The sequence below is a fragment of the Sipha flava genome, unplaced genomic scaffold (genome assembly GCF_003268045.1).
Source record: "Sipha flava isolate LNK unplaced genomic scaffold, YSA_version1 23_pilon_pilon, whole genome shotgun sequence".
NCBI lineage: Eukaryota > Metazoa > Arthropoda > Insecta > Hemiptera > Aphididae > Sipha > Sipha flava.
This window is the reverse complement of record NW_020272884.1, coordinates 402,486-412,592: the sequence shown is the minus strand read 5'-3', so window position 1 is coordinate 412,592 and position 10,107 is coordinate 402,486.

Below are 10,107 nucleotides of genomic sequence, written 5' to 3'. Positions count from 1 at the left end.
TACAATACACGTGCAAAGTAACCGCGTACAATACACGCGCGATACACACGACGCGTTTTAATTGGCTGGGATTATTCTAAGGATTTTTATCAACTACGCATTTTGTTTGAATAAGCCTGTCAAAATATAACTATGATCTCAAAATATACTGTCAAATTATAGTTAAAAATTATAAAACAATGTGTAGCTTCTATGTGAAGTCATTTAAAATGTAATGTATTTAAAAGATATAAAACGATTTACATTCGTGTTCAAAGTATTTTTTTTTTAATATTTTTTAACAAATTTTCTTTTTACTTTGTTTACAAATCCATAATGTAATGTACAAAATAATACTAATTAATAATTGAAACGGCGCCGGGCTAATAATATGTCCGATCTCTTCGCCGGCACAGTGCCTCCCCGGGTTCGCCGGCACAGTGCTCGGATGATTTGTCGTCGCGAACGGAACACGCGCACGCGCCCCCGAACTGACCGAAACCCGACCGTCTACGTCGTATCCTATTGCGTCCAGGGCCGTGGAGAAAAATCGAGGTCCCCGGGGACGAATGAATCTAGGCCCTTCTCGTACGAATCGTTAAACTTGCCACTGACATCCGGTGTCTTCTTTTAAAATGTATATACCAAAGAGACAACGTAATCGCAATCAATGGTTACACTAAATGAAAATAATTATCCATGGGTCTTTCTTGAAAATGATATTTGTCCACGTTTTAGATCGATATTGTAGTGTTCACTTTATTGTAGACTCGTTACAACTATACAGCTTACGCTATAATTATTTTCCCTAGTTTTCCCTACCCCCCCTCTCGTCGGGCCTTATTATATCGATACCTATTCAAAAGCCACGTACAATATGGTACTATAAGGTCACCGTGTTGCGCATACACGCCTCGTCTTCGACCATTGTGCCGCGTTTTCCAAAGGAAAATTAAACGGACGAGACTTGCTCGATTTCATCTCTCGGAGTTTTGTTACACCATGATATTGTAGTCATTTTATACAATACACGTATTTATGATGGAAAAAAAAACTTAAAAATAAGTCACTACAACGATATAATCTGAATGGAAATTATTACGTAGATGCATTAACACCTTTTTTTTTTTTTTTTAGACATATTTTTGCGGCTATGATTGTTAATTGTCTTCTTGAGAAAGATAAACAATTACATGTCACAATTTCTTATTGTAATTTAATTAACCTAATTTAATTCCACGATTTTGAATTATTCCTTTTTTCCATAGTGGTTTTATACATGGACATATTATAGGAATATCGTAAATATTCCGATGTAGGTAAGTGTTTTTATAGGTGTTTTTTTAAATTTAATTTATTCGCTGTCCAATGATAAAAGTCGTCGTTACACCGTCTATTATATGAAAGCAATAAAAAAAATTGTGTATCAGGATTATCAAAATATAATTTGTATGCACTCCCAGACAATTAATACAATGCATATTATGTATGTGTAAATTGTACATTATTTTACATATTTTTCGTGCCGAAAACCAATTAACGATTAATTAAGTATTCGTTTAGTTTTCCGATAACATATTAATTAACGTATAATACAACTATGGTCATTTTTTTATCGAACCTTCATTAATTATTAGGCGAAATTGACGTTGTAAAATAAAAATATAACAAACTAAAAGTTTTATTACATTGCCGTATTGATCAATATTATATAAAATAACCATCTAATCATTTTGTATTGATCATCTTATAAAATCAAGCTCATTTTTTTATTATAATCATTACTATAAGTTGCACATATTACGACGAAGAACTATAAAGTTATATGTTGAGATGTTGTTTCATATACATCTATTGGTCTTATTAGATTTCAATAAAAATTCACGATCATTAGAGCCGGTATCCTGTAGAATATTTAAAGATTCGAAAGAACAAGGTTTGCGAAAATAATAAACATAGACATAATATAAGATCCCTAAAAATCAACAATTTAAATATTTCTCGACCTTCATATATTGTTCTCATAGCCATTTTTTACCCTCGATAATAAACTAATATTTGATTAGTTGACGGAGAAATTTTTAATCATTTTCCATTAAATTTTTTAATCAAATAATAAATTATTATTATTATTTATGTTAAATATTTTTATTGTTTTGTTCGGTTAGCGAATGATGAATTACAAAATATCCAATAATTATATAAATACTGCAAAGTGCTGATACACGTTTATACTTAATCCGAAATATCGTAATTTTCCGGCAGCTATAATGTCAATTATTGTGGTGATGGTAGAGCCGAACTGTAAGTTCCTAAGTGACATAAAATGATCAATCTTAACAGTAATTTGTATTATAAGATTTCGTATTTTTATTGATTTTTTATATATATAATTTTATTGTACATGTGTATGTTACTGAACTCCTCCTAAATGGCTGGACCTATTTGAATAAATTTTTTTTTTTATACGGTTGGGTAACGCCCTGGATGGTTTAGAAAAATTTGAAAAGTGATAAGCCCAATTCCGGGAGGTGCTCAAACAAACATTTTGAAATTTACATGACAATTTTTGTTTATAGATGGTTGCTATTAGTTTCAATAATAGTATTAATTAGTCCAAAAAAATTATTATCCCTGAATTTATTATTATTATTTTTTATTATTTGTTTCCTTGGTACGTGGGTCTATATCATTAAAAATGCATTAAAATTATGCATTAATGCTACCGCACATTTTAACATTAAAATTTGGCGCACTATCATTCTTCTACAAAATATTAAGCTTCCAGTGAGAAATTAAATGAACATCATTATCGAAGCTACAATTTTGAACAGAAAGTTTAAAAATGAAGATGTATTTTTGTTTCGTATCTCTTTCGAATTCAAAGGCTTGCAGTTTCCGGTGTGACTCGCCTTTGCAATGACCATCAACAAAGCACAAGGACAATCGTTACAAGTATGTGAACCAGGCACGTACACAAGGGGGTGTTTTGTGTGTTCAAACACCCCCCGAAATGTTTAGTTTTCTGTTTAGTTATTTTCTTATTAAATTTTGATGTAAATTGCTTTATTATATATACTATAGAGTCAGGTATAATATTATATTGTATTTATGGAACACCAGTGAAAGCAAAATTAAAATTTAACACCAAAAAATTTTTATTTTAATATTATTGAAAAAAAAAAATAAAACAGAATTTAGAAATAAAATAATATTATAACTAGGGAACAGATTTATATGTAATAAAAGTACAGAAATATGTACATATGTATGTAAGAATAATTTATAAAATATGTGCTAAAAACATCCAAATATGTAGAAAAAAAATGTAATTAATTAAAAAAAAATATATAATTATTAAATTATCAAAATGATTTGTGGTATTGAATTATTACAATACCTTTTAAATTATCAGATATTAAATGTCGCCTATTAGATCTGAAAATATTTTTAAAATGGCTAAATGATTGTTTCACGTCAACCTACATCGATTAATTAAAGCATATTTGAAGTGCATAATATCAGAAGGTTAGAATTTAGGTATATAGAATAGGTCCAAATTTTTAGAAGGGTGTCTTCCACTCATTATGTCATTGATTGATTTAAAATCAATATAACCTGGAATTTTTTTCTGGAACAGCATGTATTTTCTTTTTTATAACATCTCTTATTGGTCCGCTTACGAGTTTTCATATCGCAATCGTTGATTCGACAATTTGCATACTTTCATTTAAGGACGTATTTTTGATTCTAAATTTTATGAATGTATGTGCAATAAAACTAAAATTCACTAAGACGAAAATTAAATTAGTTTTTAATGTTTCATTTTGCATAATATTTTGAGCTTTTTTAATAGTGATAGAAGTTACTGGATCTAAAATTGAAATAATTTCTTGTAATTTTGTACGAAGAAGACGTATGAATAATGAAATGATAAAATATGTTTAAAAATATTTACAAATTTATGAGATATGTAAAAATATATAAAATAAAAGTAGCATCATATTAATAGGAATGATTTAAATCATGAACATTTCTTATCGATTCTTAAATATCTCGTTTTAAAAAAAATATGTATTTACATATAAATCCGTTCCCTAAAAATAACTATTATGTAATAATCTAGGTACAAAATAATTCTAAAATGTACATAGACACGGGAATTGCCTAAACTATACATGATGAAACAATTACTGCGGATAAGAGTATTATAAATACTCTTATTATCGTCTCTCTTGTATTTTTTTTATCAACGTTATCGTAAATGTTTTTGTTTTGTATCTGCACGAGGCCACGACAAGTGATAATATACTATTTTATGTCTCAACTCTCAAGTTATTATATTAATATAATAATATACTAAATTACTAATATAAAGTATGGATTCGTCAAAAAAAGGAATTCTTTACTTTCGTATTTCTCGACAAATAAAAAACCTCGAACTAAGAACAATGAGGTGCGTAATAGTCTTTATTTTTTTATTTATTTATATTTAAACTTGCATACTAATGTTGTTTGTTGCGCTATTTAAGTGCCCCTAGAATAAAAAATTGATTGTTTATCGACAACTCCAACATCAAAACATGCGGTAGAGGACACTCGGGAGCAATCTTTAGTTTTGCAATCAGAATATTTGGTGAATTAAGCTCGATAACAACTTTTAAAGTTTTTATGACATTGCTGTACAATATACAATGTACATGCATTATCTCTAGGGCTCGGAACTTAATATTTTTAAAAAGTAATAAATATGCATGTACTTATCCGTTTAAAAAAGTACAAAAATGCTTTAAAAATATGCTCTTTTATTTTACTTTTTTACACAAAATGTTCATTCGGACAAATAGGCAATGAAATATGCTCTTAAATCTAAAAATCAAAAATTATTCAAAAATATGCATTGTAAACTTTTGATTTGTTTTTTGTAATATCTTAAAATTAATTTCTATCTTACTCAGCAGTAAATCTAACAGTTTAAAAAAAAAAAATGCAAATGCAACAACTTCCAAGCCCTAATTATCTCCCATTATTCACATCACATGTATCTTACTCGCCAGGTGTTTCACTATCAATTAGTCGACATTCGATGTAATAAAATAAATGTTGTTATACTTAATTTGTCGGAAAATGTTACTAGTCCCCTAACGAGTACCATATTATAGATAAGAGATGAATTTCTTGTTTTGTAATTAGTCTTTACTAATTTTAAGATCCCTTCCAATGACGTGGCTAATTTTTGTCAAAAATTACTAAATGATAACGAGAAATATGAACTTATTGTGAAAGCATGGGTACCTGATGTAACCTATACATTTCCTACTTCGAGTAAATGAAATTTAAAATTTCAACATTCTTGGTTACGATCTAATCCTTGGCTAACGTAGTTGGCAAAAGAGGACGGAATTTACTATAGAATCTGTGTCTCATTTTCACAAAAAAATGCGGGCAAAAGAAATCACGAAAATCTATAAGCGTTTGTACAGTCTTCGTTTTGCAGTTGAAAAAAAGCCCTTGAAAAATTTAAAGGGCATCAAAATAAATTATACCACAAGAACGTTATAGAAGATGCACAATATTTTCGGCTAATTTTTGGAAACAAAAAAAAAAACAATGTGATCAGTGAAATTGACCAAGGTAGAAAATGACAGCAGTTGGAGAATAGAAGAAAATTAACTCCTATCATTCGAGAAATTTTGCTGTGCTGCTGATAAGGACTGACATTGCGAGGTAACCATGATTATGGTACACTATCAATGAAAGTTTCCCAAGAAAATGATGGAAATTTTAGAGCTTTTCTTCGATATGCCATAGAATGTGATGACATAGAATTACATCGACACTTAAAAACTGCTTCTGCAAACGTATTTAAGCCCTAGAATACAAAACGAAATAATTGATACAGCAGGAAGAATAATTACAAACAACGTCGTGGAACGCAGCAATAAGGCTAAATGTTTTGCATCAATTGCCGATGAAACCATAGATGTAATATGATGTGGCATTAAGCAGTTTTCTATTTATGTAAGATACGTTAATAAAATTGAAAGAGAATATATAATCCGAGAAGATTTTCTTTGCTTTGTTCTCGTTGAAGTTGTAACAGGGGAAGCACTTGTAAGTACACTTCTAATCACTTTGAAAGCCCTTGGTATAAACGTACTTTTTATGAAGGAACAAGGTAATTATTTTTTTCAAGTCTAGCAAATTACTAGCTGTAAAAAAAACTAACTGTAATTTAACTTAAAGTTTTAAATAAAATAACATATAAATATATTAATTTTTCGTTGAAAGGTTACGACGGAGCGCGTACAATAAATAGTCAATAAAATGGTTGTGCAGCTATAGTTAAAAAAACATGTCCTAAGGTTGTTTACGTACACTGTGCTAATCACAAATTAAATTTAACAAAAACATATGCATGCAAAATTACTCCAATCAGAATTTACTTAGGAACAATTAAAAAAATTGTAAAGTATTTTCGTAAAGCTGGAATAATTTTGAAAAATAAAATAAAAGCTGATATTCCAGAAGCTAATCATACACGACTTTTGCAATTTTGTGAAACAAGGTGAATAGACCATTTAAACTCACTTAGTTTATTCCATGATGTTTTTGAATATATACGCTCTGCACTAGAAGAGTAGGAAGGAAGAACATCTAAAGTTGATGGAATTCAACCACACACTCTTCTTTTATCAATTCATACACCTCAATTTATTGTTGCATTAGTAGTACCATTGCATTGATTTTATAATACATAAAATTTATATATTATATATTATTTATATATTTATTTTTTATTCATTTTATATTATAAAATCAATGGTAGTATTAAAACCGATTTTTAACATGACTAAAAACCTTAGCTTATGTTCCCTGGGCGGTTAGTCTCTCTAAGAAGAGACATAGGCTGGCCAGCACGGTCTCCAGATTTAAGCATGTGTGATTTTTTCCTCTGGGGCTACCTTAAGGATAAAGTTTTCAGATATCGCCCACATACCATAGAAGACCTTAAACGGAAAATCACCGAGGAAATCGAAGCCATACCAGTCGAAACGTGCCGAAAATCGTATGAGAGCTTCAGAGATCGTCTACAACAGTGTATTGATGCTGACGGCCGCCATCTTCGAGATATAATTTTCAAACAATAATTTTTAAAAATGGGATTCAATACTTATTTTAATAAAAAAAAGTTTTTTCTTCTAAGTTTTACTGTTCGTTTTTTATAACCCTTCAAAACTCGTCAGACGGCTCTGCCGCACCCTGTATATTAAAAGATTTTTATAGAAAAATTGAATTTGATTATTGAAAAAAGTTCTGATTTTCAAAAACACCCCCCAAAAATTTTTTCTGCGTACATCACTGCTGTGGACTGAATTTGGAAAATCCATGCTTCTTACATGGACAGTTATATGTAGCATGCTCACTCGTTGGAAACCCTTCTGATTTACTTGTGTATGCACCAGAAGGAAGAACAAAAAATATTGTGTATCCAATGCACTTCAATAAATATCATTCAATTGAGTACTATAATCGTCAGAATTTTCTCGATAAAACGAATAAAATTACATAATGATAAGCTAAATTGAATATCGTTGTAAGATAATGTAAATAGATAATAATGTAGATAATTGTAATGTATGTAGTATATTTTAACCATTATCTATCTATATGTATAAAAATATACTGCTAGCATAATCACAGGTAGCGAATTTACTCACAGTTTGAGATACATAAGAGGTAGGATTTTTAACGAGCTACAAAGTGTACGGGTTCAGCTATATTTAACTTTCCAATAACTGACGAAAGTGTAGAGCAATATTTTTATCAAGAAATTTTCAGGAACTATCAAAATTCTAACTTTCCAACAAGATACAATCTCATACAACATCTTAATGTGATTCACTAACCATTATTATATTGTGTAGTTAAAAAAATGTTTAAATTATGCAATCATTTTTAACATTAATTACTATTAATTTACTATTTTAATTATTAAAAAAAAAAAAAAAAATGTTTTACGTCAATTTTCTGAAAATATATATATATATACATATAATATAATATAATAATATATATTTTTCAAAAATCATTGCTTTAAAAATGTTTAGTCATTCTAAGATTATAGAAATTTCAATGCGCATTTAAATATTATAAATATTAACATAAAAACCTTTTCGTTAGGTACTTTCGATTCAATAACATTTTAAAATATGTAGACCAACAAATAACATATACACTTTTCTCAGCACTATACCTTATTGAAAATTTTCTCTTCCCATAGTTTTTCATGATCAAATACTGCAACAGTTTATCTATTCTTTTATCTTTTCTGCGACAACTTTGATATCCGACGGAATTATTTTCCAACTTCCAAACGACAGCTCGTACAATAATTTATCAAAACTGACATCAGCAAATAGTAATACGACCTTTTGCTCTCACGTGGGTGTTATTTTGTTCGACCATAAAAACTATTAAAACTCATTTTTGTCAGATTTACTTGGGTATCGTAAATTCTGAGATTAATATCCGAAAACAAAAAAAAGTCTAGGTTAGAACCATGTAGCACAAGTAAGCAGAACTATGAAAGGTGTGTGAATTATGGATGGAACAAATATTTCAGGGTCGATTTGCCCCCAAATTTATAATACACATAACCAGACGGGTCATATCATTGGGTTGAATAATATAAAGTTAATTTTAAGATTGAACTAGAACTTAAGGGAGGAACGGAAGACAAAAAGTTTACTATTAGCTGGATTTATTTTATTCTGTACGTGTGGTTTCTAAGTGAGGCTCTTATCTAAAAGTATATCAAAGTATTTGGTTTCATTAAAAACGAGTATTTTAAATAATATTGAGAATTGCCATCTTAATCATTGAGATAGTTAAAAAAAGTAAAATAAATAAATTTTTATTTTTTATTTTTATAATAAAGTACATTAAATCCATTGAACAAATATTGACGAATATATAATGCATTTTAATTAATTTATGTACCGTGTTAGGCGGCGCTTTGTGTAGGCAATATAAAAGCGTAATTGTATTTTGGCAATTTTTAGGTAAACCAGTATCAATATTTTATCAAAAGCAATTCGACATTGGTAATTCCAGTATGGAATAACGTAACTAATAACAAATTAAAAAATATTAAAAAAACACTTAAAAAATGGCGATCCCCTCCAATAACAACCCGTTAATTATACACTATTACCACAAGAATCAGAATAAGTCATACACACCTAACCAATTTTCACCTTTTCACCCACAAGGAATAGCCTATATGCCAACATTGTAAAGTACCAGTATTAATTTAACACCTTACACTCCACTGCTTAAACTACAAAGAATAACAAAATATCATTTTACCAACATGGAAGAAACACTAAACGAAACTACCATTGATGCCAATAACAATTTTTACGCCACCGCTAAACTTACAAACCTAATTTAGATTACTATTGTGTAAACATGTATAAAAATAATAAGTAAACCATGTAAAATTGAAAGTTAATAACCTAGTTGTCAAAGCCTTTTCTTTAATAATAATAATAATAAAAAAAAGAATAAACCAATATTTTAATATATGGAATATTTTAAAATATGAAGTACGTTCGAAACTCCATAGCATACAAAACGTAGTACAGGAAAGTGGTTTTATAATATACTATATTCTGACAATAAAAATTTCAATGAATTACATTTCATTCCACAAATTGATTTGTTCGTATACAATTTTTTCTTGCATAGGTTAATGTTTAAAATTAAGAAAATAACGCGTTATATACAACCGTTATATCTTTTATCTAGCCGAGTCATATCGTACGAGATATTATGACATCAAAAACGGTCTTTTTGATTGTTTATAATAGTTAACGGTTTTTCTTATTGTATTTTCTTGAAAAATACACGAACAATGTGCCGATAAAAATATTAAAGGAGTTCACCATAACATTTCCAAACTTACCAATAAAATTATTTAATATTTGAAAAACATATTGGCACACATAACCATTCGACTGCAAGATACAATAATGTATTACTTGTTCAACAAGACGTTAGTATTTCCAATGAAAAACAACTATCTCATTATAAAGATTATTTTGATACTGACATGACAAATGG